Source organism: Mus musculus, chromosome 1 (genome assembly GCF_000001635.26).
Source record: "Mus musculus strain C57BL/6J chromosome 1, GRCm38.p6 C57BL/6J".
Taxonomy (NCBI): domain Eukaryota; kingdom Metazoa; phylum Chordata; class Mammalia; order Rodentia; family Muridae; genus Mus; species Mus musculus.
In genome coordinates this window covers 164,950,267-164,963,177 of record NC_000067.6, presented here as the reverse complement: position 1 = coordinate 164,963,177, position 12,911 = coordinate 164,950,267, and the positions used below count along the sequence as shown (strand labels likewise).

Below are 12,911 nucleotides of genomic sequence, written 5' to 3'. Positions count from 1 at the left end.
TTGAAACAAACTCTTAGTTTTTGATTTCCCAGGGCTGTTGTGTGTCGTAGGTCAGCTCAAATGCTTGATACCTGCATCCAGGTGAGGAGAGAAATCGAAGCTGGCACTCGGTCAGAGAGTTTCTATTTCCACTCTCTGTTTACAGGACCTTGGGAGGGCACCCTTCTCCAGTTTGTCCGGAGGGGACACCACTTTACATTTTACATGAGGATGACAGAAGCTGGCAGATGGCGTTGCTGACCGAAATGCTCTCCCAAGTCAGTGCAACCCACAGGGCTTATGTTTACTGCACAGGACCTCTTGGAAAACCAAGGACCATATGTTTAGCCCAAGAGAGAAATGACTCAGAAAATATGTTTATGAAGCTTTGAAATGTTAGGACAAGGGAGGATTTTAGAAAGCACAATGTTTAGCCGTCTAATTTCACATGCCTAAAACAGGACCTTGCCACTTTAGAACTTCATGGAACATTTGAGATTATGTTGTTGGTCTTCCTTATCTTGTAGGTGAGGACGGCAGCATCTGGAGAGGTGACATCAGAGTCTGACGAGGTGAAGTCAGCATTGTAGCAGGCGTAGCTTGCCAGGAGGTTAGACTTCTAACCCTCTGTCCTTTCTGTGTTGCTGTATTGATCGCCTCACAGATGGCTAGTAATGGAGTGCATCCATACTCAGACAACTGACAGAATTGAAGTGGTATAAAATGTGTCAGGAATTACATCAACTGCATGAGGTCCCGTGTTTTCAATCTTACAGGATTTCAGAGAACGCTGCAACACGCAGCTCTTCTGCACGTATCTAATGAGCCATGCTTGACTATCTCTCTTAGTGTTGTCAGTTTGACACGGATGGAAGCACACCGCTAGCCTGATAGGATCCACGATTTTTTGTGGAGGGTGATCAGTGAGGTGGTGAGGATGCCCTGGTTGGAGGCCCGGATTTGCCCCAGGGTGACTAATTCAGGCAAGTCGCTTCATCCTGGTTCCATCCAGGTCTCTTCATAAACAAAATGGACACAGTCATGCCCACTGTATCCTCCATTACAAGGTTTTGGGGGGCAGCACATGAGTGGAGGGTTGTGGCACCAAAGGGCTCTGCAGTAAGCATATTCCCAGGCAGGTGGCTAGGGAACTGTCGGGGTGGGAGGGCAGAGAGCAGAGCGGAGGCGTGAGGGAGACTGACCAAAGGTTCGGGTGCCCTCCTAGAGATTCCTGGCACCGAGAAGCTGGGAGAAATGCAGAGGGATGGGGATGGAGGCTCCTGTCAGCTGCAGAGGCAGTGTGTGTGTCTTGAGCTTCCTATCAGCTCTCAGGACTGTAAGAATGGGACTCCCAAGCACCATGTGAGCTTAAATCTAGAGTCTCTCTCTTAGGCTCACTATTAAAAGAAATAAATATAAAATGGGAAAGCAACAGGGGCTAGATTACTCTCTCTCACACACACATACACATACATAAATACACACATACATCATATATATCATGTATGTCACACACACACACACACACACATATGTGGAGAGAGAGAGAGAGAGAGAGAGAGAGAGAGAGAGAGAGAGAGAGAGAGAGAGAGAGAAACTAGAGTAAAATCCTTAGTGTGTCCACATGTGCAAGAGCAAGCCTCTCCATGAGAGAACAAGGGAAACTGGGCTTTGTGATTTAGTCTTCTCTGGTCCTTCAGCATCTGAGCGGGGTCTTAGAGGAGATGGATGCTTAGGATGGAGAATGGATGTACGTGTTTGACTGTTTGTGTCTCACAAATCAATACCTTCTCTGTGCTGCCTTAATGTACACGCTTTCTTTAATGACAAGAGCTAAAACAATCCAGTGTTCACCTCTCCCCTTCATACTGCTTCAACAGATATTGCTGGTAGAGGAAAGGGGCGGAGCATTTCCTTTCAAAGGTCTTTGGAGATTTTCATAGAATTTATATTCATTTGGAGGAAAGTATATTCCTTACAATGTTTGTCATCCATTTTATAAATGCCTTTTGTATCCTTTGGGAGAGTTAACTATCCCTGTAATAGAAAGCAATCTGGATATATTATGGAATGGACACAAAATTGTCATGAATTTTAAGGTAAGTTGTGAGATTTCAAAGAACTGCATACTGACATTGCTCACTTTCATCAAGATCTCACCTTTGGAGGAACTCTTCTTGCCGTTGAGGTTTGTGGAGTATTGCTTTTCCATATTTCCCTGAGAGACGGCTCTCTCTTATCTGAGTAGTCAATTCTGTAAGTGTTGAAGTCAAATGAGTTGGGTTCAAACCTCAGTCAGTCATTTATTAACTGTGTAATCTTGGGCAGGTGCCTTACCCCTGTCACATCCTCGGTTGTGATGTGTGGAGGAATTGTGAGGTAATAAACACCAGCTGCTATCAGACTGCCTCACACAGGGTGAGCACTTGTTATGAGCAATCTGAAGCTATGTTTGCTATAGTGTAGCATGTGAAAATGTGTACACATGTACTGGTATCTGTAAGTGAAAGGCAGAGAGGAAATTTTTCTTTATCAGACAGCACCCTACTCTTGTGAGGCAACTGTAGTTCCAAATTATTCATTTTACTCTCTGTTCAAAATGAACAGTTTTTTTCTTTTTTAATCACAGACAGGAGAGTAGATAGACTCATCAAGAAAAGGAATTGAAGGGCACAATGAGACAAGAGGATGAAGGAGAAACTATTCAGTACTCACTGGGATGGAAATAAAGAGCTCTGCAGTGAGAATCTCAAAAGCTTTGTGACCTAACAATGAGACCTGCGGAGAAGGCAGGGCCCCTGACTTGGGAGACAAACTCAGTAACAGAAACTTGGCAGAGTTTTGACTTCTTTCGACTTGGGACAAAGGCAGAAGAAGTAGTAAAAAATAATTGAAGAGTGGTTTATTATGTCTGTGTTGCAAAGGGGCAGGAAACCACAACTTTGAAGACGTGGAGGAAATGGTTAAGGCAACACTGTGAGCAAGCAACGGTGCTAACGCTGGGGAAAGTGAGGGCAGATGAGGGCAGCTAGGACTGTAGAGTCGCCTAGAAATTAACATCCCTCCCGTTAGGAGAAGCATGCTGCGTGTGTGACTTTGAGAAGTCAGTTACACTGACATTGGAACTTTGCATGAATGTTCGGGACCAAGCCAGATACCAAACGGTAGCAGCAGAAGATGGGTAGAGAAGACTCAGTGTGGGCCCAGAGGTGAACTTCCTTTCAGTTTTGAAATCAACAATGATTTCTCTGATTGTTAAAATATGAGTGGAAGATTCTCATTACTGCGTTTTTGTGAGGCACCCCAAATGGAGTCATTCTTTAACTAAAGAGGCAGTAACTATTATGAATGCTCCCAAGATATTATCTATTATTTATTTCCATTGTTTATACAAAGAAAAAGATCGACTGTGAACCAGATTGTATGAATAGTTATGTAGAAATAATGTGATCGGAAGCATTAAGGATCAGGAACACAGAACAGTTTTCTCAGGGATGTGCATCCATGAGTTCAGATCATTGGAAAGATAATCAGTGGGTGTGGTTGATGTTAAGCTTCTTATTGGACCAGACCCAAAAATCAAAACACAGCTCTCCCTCTTGACCCCACTTTCGCCTTCAACTGCAGCCCTTTATCTCTTAAGTCTCTGCCATGGCACTTACAAGATGAGTGTGGTCTAGCATTTTCCCTCTAAAGGGTTGTCTATGCTGTCACTAAGTCTCCCGGGCCTCTCTGGACCCCCTTCACTAAGTTTTCTGCTCCCCGTAATCTAGTGTGACCTCTCCCTTGTGTCATTTATGATCTCCACCTTGCTTAAGTCAGCTGTCACTTTCACATCCCTGTTTTCTGACATCCACCATCATTTGACATAGTTACTCGCCCCAGTCCTGCATTCTCCTATCTCAGTCTCCAGGACACCACACCAGGCTGGTTTCCCCCTCACTCCTGATTACATCTCCTTTCCCTCACCATGTCCTCTTCATCTTCTAACCCAAGGACTTAGAGAATCCTGAGCTCTCTCTTTGGGATTCTCTCTCTCTCTCTCTCTTTTTTTTTTATCAATTCTCATTGCTTGTGTGTTTTGCCCAATATAATGGCTTTATATGCTGTGCATATTCTGAAGACTATGAAATGATCGTTTCTAACCCAGACATTTCCCCTGGTCTCCTGATCTATAGAGAGCTACTTGAAATTCCCATTTGGGTGTCTACTAATCATCTCAAACTTAACATGTCCTAAACTGTGTTCCTAACACCTCTGCAGAGAGAAACTCCAACATGTCCCTGTCTACCTCAGCTAGCAGCAATACTGTTCCGGGGGCTTCAAACATAGCTTGGGCAGCGTCCTTTGTTCTCCTCATCTATGTCACCGTGCCCCCCAGTTTCCCCACAAACTGTCTAAGTTTCATGTTTAAAAGAGAACTCTTGACCCTTTCTCACAAACCCCTGGTACCACTCTGGTTCAGTCCACAGTCAGCTCCCCCATGGATCACTGCAGTGCCTCCTCTGTGGTCTCCTGGGTTTAGATTGGTTTCCCTGCAACTCATGAGCTGTATAGCAGCCAGAGTGACCTGTTGAAACCTAGGTCAGATCTTCCCATTTTTCCCATGATCTGATTTCTTCCTCAGTCTCTAAGGCCCAGAAAAGTTTTGCTCTGTGCCACCTCTCTGGATTTATCTTCTACCACTCTCTGATTTCGCAGACAAGCCATTTCGGCTTTCAGTGTGCAGGGTGCCTCCTGCTCAGTGTGTGGGGTGCCTCCTGCTCAGTGTGTGGGGTGCCTCCTGCTAGCGGCTCCTAGTGCTTGCTCTTTCCTTCATCTTCCTGGATTGCCCTCCCCCTGCCTGTCTATTTGGACAGTGCTGCTATCTCTTCAGTTGTTTGTCCCTGAAAAGCCGGATTCTCCATGAGGCTTCTTCTCTTTATACATGCCTGTGCATCTGTGTGTGGCTGAGTGCATATCTATGTACATTTCTGAAGTACCCACAGAAGCCAGAAGATGGAGTCAGATCTCCCATAAGTGGAATTAGTTGTGAGCTGCCATGTGGGTTCTGGGAATTGTTTCTGAAAAAAAAAAAAAAAAAAAAAACAGAACAAAAAACCAAAAAACCAAAACCAGTCAGTGCTCTTAACCGCCACGCCATCTCTGCAGCTGATGCTTACTTTCCAAGATAGCCAATCTAAATTCTCACTTATTCCTGCCCCAATATTGTGTTCTTTCATATTCTTCATATTTTCTCCCTAATATGTAACTACTTTGTGGCATCCAGCATATTCTATATACAGGCTTGTTTCCTTGTTGCCTGTTCTGTTTCCTTCCCACCACAATGCTTGCTCACATAGGAAAGGGTTTATTTGTTTTATTTAAGTATGTAGCCATTTTGTTCCTGCTGTAGGTCTCAATTAATATTTGTAGTAATAATCAGTGGAACAAAGTTATAGATAACCAGGTACCATGTCTCAGAACTTCCTTCCACCCTGCCATTTCCAAAGATAGACATTTATAAGCATTCTACTATCTTTTTAAGTTGAATAAATATTGCCATTAATAGCTGTTGGGAAAAGTATTGGCTCAGGACCCCAAGACCAAGTTCTTGGCACAAATGAGATTTATTTGCCCCAGAGAGACAGAGGGCAGTGAATAAGAGACAAAGACAGGAGATAGAGGATGAGGGAGAAGGGGAAGAGAACAAGGTTAAGAAAGCAGGAGTATTTATCCTAGAGGGGCAAAGGACTACATCTGGATAGAGAAGCAACAGACATGGCCCATAGGAAAATGGTGGTTTATAAAGGTAAAGAGGGAAATCCCATATTAGAATGTGGTGTTTAATTTTTAACTGGGCATGTTAATTCGGTGAACCAAAGGGGACTTTTGATTGCTGGACTTGATTACTTTGAAAGCTGGACCTTGGTAGTCAACCTCAGGAAGAGGAAGTGGCCAAATAAGGAAATAGACCTTGATGTCTAGCTTTAGAGATATTATCTAATGCTGTTTAGCAAGTCAGAGGAAACTGGGGAGGAGGACAAGGCCTGCCAGAGCCATACTCAGTATACTCAAGCTTCCAGAGTCCCTTCAATAGCCATAGAACCATTGTAATCTTTAGCCTATAGCACTCTCAATTGTCATAAATAGCAGCAATAATCATAGTTGTCTATTTTAACCATTTACTAAGTGCCCATTTAAATACCCACGGGATTATTACTATCGACCTTGTGATAAATTGTTCTAACTCAAACCTTGTGACTCTGCTAGTCACAAAAATCTCTCTGGACTCTGGTCTCTTCTGATAAAGGAGAGAGCATCATACACACACACCTCTGAGTTGTTGGAACCTGTATGAACATTCAATATGTGTAACTTTTGATTCTATGACAATGATAAAATTCACTAGGAAGACTAGCTATTGTATTATTTGCCAGTTTTGAATATTTGCTGTCCATTCATCACTGCTTGGGGGATATGATAAGAGTAGCATTTCCAAAGGAAGCAACAGATGGCAGAATATGATTTTAATAAGCGTGAACAGTTTAAATTGACTCTCTATAGATGCACAGCCACAAACAGCCACAGTCATAATCTGCTTTTTATAATATCTTATTGCATACAAAGGTCTCTCTTCAGGTAGAATTTTTTTTTCTTTTGAAATCACACTGGGTGGCCAGCATTGACATTATTCTTTGAGCATTTTGTGGGGAGGCTGAGACTTGGTTGTGGTGATTTGTCTAAGATGATGCGGTGAGGTTTAAAGTGCTTCTGCACTTTATTTCTGATCCCTCAGCAGCTATCCTTTTCTGTAGCAGGGAGCTTCTAGCATGCCATTTAATCTTGTCTCTACTCTTTGTAACACTGGTGTGCCTGGCTGAGTTCAAGCTGCCTCACCTTCTAACACACTGTCTCCAGCCATTGTGAAGGTGTTCTCTGAGACTAGCTGAGATGTACAGATCACAGAGAAGTCTGAGGTCTTTTTAAAGTCTCTTACACACAGTGAGATGACCAGATGCTCAAGTTTCGTGAGTGCCCCAAGAAGCTGAACCTTCAAATAGGAATCAGTTAAGTCAGCAAGTCACCTCCAGGGTTCTGCTTCGTGCTTGATGCTCAGGGGAACCTAAACGAGCCCCGGTTTCGGTGGGGAGACTGGCAGTATTGCCAAAATTCTCCTGCCTAGGACTCTGCTTTCCCTGCAGCTGTTCACAGACTTCAGCTGTGGCTTCTAAACCCTTTGAGGTCAAAATACACATGTGTTGGTTTTATCTACCTCCCCTTTTCTCTCTCTCCCTCCCTTCCTCTCTTCCTTTCTGTTTTTTTTTTTTTTTTTTTTTTTTTTGAGTCAGGATCTTACTATGTAGCACAGATTGGTTCTGAACTCAAGATTCTTCTGCCTCAGTTTACTGAGTTCTGGGGGAGGGTGCAGTCAAGATTCTGCTATTGCTGGCTTCCTGCTCCTTCCTTTAAAAGGTGAAACATTTTGTTACCCAAGCCCTTTCCAACTGTGTTCTCTTAGATTGTCCTCCAGCATCCACACCTGTCACCTCCACATCACCCCTATGTCATTGGGTCTTTGTCTGGAGCCTTGGAATCAACTCCATTCCATTCATTCTCTGGATAATCCTGCCTCACCCGTTGAGACCAGTCTGAGTGATCAGTCCTTCGAAAATCTTTTCTTTCCCATCCAATCTTACTAGGGGAGAGGTTTCTTCTCTGTCATTCCCTCCAAACTCTTTGCTTTTGTGCAATTATTGAACAGTTCTGTTTTGATTCATCCACTGTCCTGAGGGCTATCACAGGGCTTAAAGTAGTTAAATGCTTAATAAAACATTGATTCTGAGGACTGAGTGGATTTTTTGGATGTGAGACCATGGTTGGCACAATAATTTTAATTGCATACACAGTCTGTGGCATGAAAGTTGGAACCTAGCAGCGAATATCCAGATGCTCCAGAAAGACAGGCTCAACTCTTCAATTGACCCACGAGCCCCTTGTACAGTTGGGGATGGACAGGGTGGTTTGAATGATTTGAGGGATGTCTGAACTCACTGGATGCCATGAGTATTTGCATTGTGAACTGTGAGGTGCTTTAACAACAGTTTCAAGGCCATAAAAAGCAGCTGTCCTGGTAACAACAGCTCTCAAATTAGACTTAAGGCCTACACCTCAAGAGAAAAATCATGCCGGGTTCTGGAAACCATAGATCTTGGGGAGAACCTATACTGTCACCTGACTAAGCCAGAATAGTTTCTAACTGTGTTCTAAATATTTACCCTTATACCCATAGACAAACATACCCCTCACCCCTCATCAAGGAACGCCTCTTTGTAAATGTAACAGACAGAGACTACGACAGAAAACCATACAGGGTCAAAATGCAGAAACTAAGTAATGGTGTGGTGTCAGACCCCAACTGCTACATCTGTAACACCCCTGTGCAGCTAAGCCACAAAGTACATCCCAGAAGGGAAATGTCATGGTATTTCAAGTATCAGAAGAACTGGAAGCTCCGGTAAGAAGTCTCCTAGAAATGATAGGGAAGTCTCAAAAACATGGCTGCCTAAACAATACCTGGACTGGATTACACCAATAGACACGCTAACACGGAAGAGGAGATCCCAAAGAGTCCCAAATCCGAAACAAGTAACTATAGACAGTTAGGGAATTCTGAGAGTGGAAGAAACAACCTTTCCCATGGAGGAGCGCCCCCCAACTGGTTATCTATCAGCAAGTGGTCAGCCCTGAAACCATATGCATACAGGTAAGATTATACAGACCAAGCAATTATCTCTATATATTTATGAATACATTTAGGATATTTAGGAGTATATATAAGTAAAATAAGAGGCTATAGATTTGGGGGGGAGAGAACAAAGTGTTATGTGGTTGGAAAGAGAAAAGGGTTGGAGAGAGAAAAGGAAAAGGAGAAATGATATAACTACATTAATTTCAAAAATAAAAAATAATATTTTAAAAAAGTAGCTATTAGGAAGTCATGTAAGTATCAGAGAAAAGAGTTTCTTTTTGCTATGCACTCTCCAGAGACTACATTACCTAGAAGACAAATTGAATCAGAATACTGTAGCCCACCACCGTATAATGAAGCTTCAGGGAGATTCATAATGTGACCCTTGTGTGGAAGAGTATGAAATAAAGATCAACTTTTCCACTTGGACCCCTGGTTTATCTTGAATAGAACCTCCCATGTAGGTGTCCCATCCCCAGTCCTTGAATTAAGTGACTGTGCTGGTGGTCCCACACCCAGGGGAAACATCTCATTCCCCAGAGGGTCTTGAGAGCCCCGCAGTCTACCATGGAAAGTGTAATGAGTAAGACTCAGCGAGTAGCAGAGGCTGAGAAACTCGGGGGCCAAGCAACAGGTCAGAGTTTCCCCCTTCTGCTTTTAGTCCTCCTCCACTCAAAATAGAATATATTTCCACCCTACTCCCTGTCCCCAACCTCAGCGCAAGGTGGTCTACCACAAACACTCTGAGCGACAGTAGGGGAGTCACCAACCCTCCTGTCAGACTGCCCACTAAGCTGAGGAAGTGGAAGCCTAGAAAGGCCAAAGAAAGTACTGCTTTGACCTTTTAAAATTATTAATTTACTAATTAATTGGTTTAATACATATGGGCGTTTTATCTGCGTTGTGTTCTTAATGCCCTTAGTAGATCCCTGGGACTGGGGTTACAGACAACTGTATTCCACCATGTGGTGCTGGGAATTGAACCCAGGTTCACTGGAAGAGCAGCCAGTGCTCTTAACACATCTTTTCTTTGCTTTATTCTTTGGCTGGTGAGCATGAGGAGGAAATGAAGTGGATGGGGGAAGGAGGTCTCTGAAATCAACACACTGCTGCTCATGCACCTGAACGTAATGGAGGGACAGAGGTATCAGTGATTTGAAGGAGTTGCCTGGGCTTCTTTGAGTATAGAAAGCAATTTGTGTTCTCTGCTTCTGAACCTGCCACTAACAGTTACTCAGAAATCCCGGATATAACACCAAAGGAGAGAAGGGGAGCAGATGAGATGACTCCCCGAAAAGATCCTAGGCACTTGCTAGGTAGTAAGAGGTGTTGAGAGAAATTCCTTCTCCTTCTCCTTCTCCTTTTCCTTTTCTCCTCCTCCTCCTCTTCCTCTTCCTCCTCCTCCTCCTCCTCCTCCCTCTTCCTCCTCCTCCTTTTCCTCCTCTTCCTCCTCCTCTTCCCCTTCCTCTTCCTCCTCTTCAATTTTATTGTTAAGGAATAAGAGAAATGACAGAGGTGCTGAGCTGCCTTCTGTAGATAGCCACAAACTTTGAAATATTTAACTGTTCACAGACTGCACAGTAGGAAGGAGATACATTAAGTCCCAATTAAGAGTTGAATGGGTTCCTTCTTAGAATGGGGAACAAAACACCCATGGAAGGAGTAACAGAGACAAAGTTCAGAGCAGAGACAGAAGGAAGGACCACCCAGAGACTGCCCCACCCGGGGATCCATCCCATAAACAACCACCAAACCCAGACACTATTGCATATGCCAGCAAGATTTTTGCTGACAGGACCCTGATATAGCTATCTCCTGTGAGGCTATGCCAGTGCCAGGCAAATACAGAAGTGGATGCATACAGTCATCTATTGGATGGAACACAGGGCCCCAAATAAAGGAGCTAGAGAAAGTACCCTAGGAGTTAAAGGGGTCTGCAACCCTATAGGAGGAACAATAGTATGAACTACCAGTACCCCCCAGAGCTTGTGTCTCTAGTTGCATATGTAGCAGAGGATGGCCTAGTCGGCCATCAATGGGAGGAGAAGCCCTTGGTCTTTCGAAGATTATATGCCCTAGTACAGGGGAATGCCAGGGCCAGGAAGTGGGAGTGGGTGGGTTGGGGAGCAGGACGGGGGGGGGGAGGATATAGGGGACTTTCGGAGAGGAAACTATGAAAGGGGATAGCATTTGAAATGTAAATGAAGAAAATATCTAATAAAAAATAAAAATAAAAAAATTTTAAAAATGAGTTGAATGGGATAAGGGACAGCATCTCTAAGGGGCATGAATGTGGCTATTGAGTAACATTCTCATTTGTTGCCTACAGGCAGGACAACAATTGCAGGGGCAGGTAGGGGAGGGTAGCAGAACATACCAGGTAGCAATAATAAACAGATTTGATAGTAACCAACATCTGGAGAGAAGCAGTTAGGAGTCAGAGTGTCATTCCGCTGGTGACACAGGAGAGAAGCAGAGATGTAGTCTCATTCTGAGGGCAGCAGCAGATTAGTTCAGAAATGGACATTTGATTAAGGTCTCTCTCTGTATCCCAGGAGCTTCTGAGTGGATCCAAGAGATTCAAATCCAATTTGGCTGGACCTTCAACCAGTGAAAATGGAAACTGATATACTATGTGGTCCTTCTTGGTGACCAAAGGATGCCACTGCTCTTCTGCTGCAAGAGAAAGGAAGACGAAGAAAGAAAACACGTGACTCACTGACTTGCTTCAAGCTGCTATCTGCTATTTCCCTGCCTGGTACAGATGTCCAGGGTGTCTGTGAGCTAACCTTATCCACTGGTTTAGATGCCCAGCGTGTCTGTGAGCTAACCTTACACACTCATAATAATCCTGCCTGGCTAGTTCTACAAGGTTGTCTACTATCACAACACCATCAGTTCTTAGCAAAGTATTCTCTCTCTCTCTCTCCCTCTCTCTCTCTCTCTCTCTCTTCCATTCCTTCCCTCCCTCCCTTTCTCCCTCTTTCTTTTTTCTTTCCTTCTTTCTTCTTTCTCTCTCTCTCCTCCTTCCTTCCTCTCCCTACCTCTTTCCCTCCCTTCTTGCTCAGATTTCTGTTTGCATTGTTGTGGGCCACTTATGAGACTGACATTAAGGGAGAATCTGAAAAGAGAATCTCAGAGCCCCTTTACATGTCAAAGTGTCCAGGTGCTGATTAAAACACCACCTTTGTTCTATTTCTGAATTAAAACCAATGGTATGGGATCTATTTAATAGGAGATTTTAGGAGAAAAAGGATGCTCCTTCATTCAATGTAAATATAAAATCAACTCCAATTTTAGAAATGCTAAAAATGTGATAAGTGGGTATCTTAGAATGGTGGCCATGTGTAATACACGGGAATAGATTGTTTAAGAGACAAATGGCACTTCACTTTTATTTATTTTTATTTTTATACTGTTTTCACACAGAGCTCTGTTACCCACCATATAATTATTACATCATCAGTCCAGAGATGCTCTATGAAAAGAACTCAGAATTAACTACCATACATACTTTTTCATCTTCCTTCTCATGAATCGTTTCTTACAAGGCTTTTGGGTAACAAGCTCCAACAAAACAAAAGAGATAAATTAAGAAACAGGAAGAAGTGGCCCCCAAGAAATAATTTAACTCTAGACAGCAGTAATGGAAGTCTTAAAATAACCTGGGAAAAGGGCTCTCAGAACAAGAGTGTCTCAGTATATGGAGGGCAAAAAGTCCTTGTGCACAGAGATAAGCAATGGAAAAGTCAGGAAAGCTAACTTCTGAAGCATTCTACAAAGGAAAGAGATATTTAACCTGTTGCCCTCCTGAAATTTTGGGAATAGGTATATTTTATGACCTGGGATTTTTTGCTGTCAGATGAACTAGGCTCCACCCATAGCTTCCAGAATGTATGTTTTACTTATGCTAGATCGTTTCCCTATAAATATTGAGCATAACTTCCATGCTATAAAACTCATCCTTATATGGATAATGTTACTTGTCCTATACACTAGACTAAGTGACTTCTGTGTTATCTTAGGGCCAGGCCAATCTCGACATCCACAGACATTATGTTTACCTCAGTCACTCACTCTCCCTAGACCTTGAATCTTGGGCACTAGCTCAGAGTCAACAGTACCCACCTTTGTGCACACAGATCAACAATGGAAAAGCCAGCAAATTTCAGCACAAACATGTCTTAAGCTCTGCTATACT

At 43.3% G+C, this 12,911-nt stretch overlaps 2 long non-coding RNA genes across 3 annotated transcripts; one reads left to right on the top strand and one right to left on the bottom strand.

Annotated features, from left to right (window-relative positions):
• Positions 1–340: 340 nt before the first annotated feature.
• On the bottom strand, positions 341–2,291 carry 1700029M03Rik (RIKEN cDNA 1700029M03 gene). 2 transcript variants are annotated; one of them, NR_166148.1, is made up of 2 exons: positions 2,140–2,291; positions 341–678 (listed from the first exon to the last, which is right to left on the bottom strand). It is a non-coding gene; the product is annotated as an RIKEN cDNA 1700029M03 gene (long non-coding RNA). The 2 variants fall into 2 exon arrangements; NR_166149.1 differs by lacking the exon at positions 341–678 and adding an exon at positions 1,778–2,016.
• Positions 2,292–2,782: 491 nt separating this feature from the next.
• On the top strand, positions 2,783–12,911 carry Gm39692. Its single transcript, XR_865701.2, has 3 exons — positions 2,783–3,188; positions 8,252–8,725; positions 11,266–12,911. It is a non-coding gene; the product is annotated as a predicted gene, 39692 (long non-coding RNA).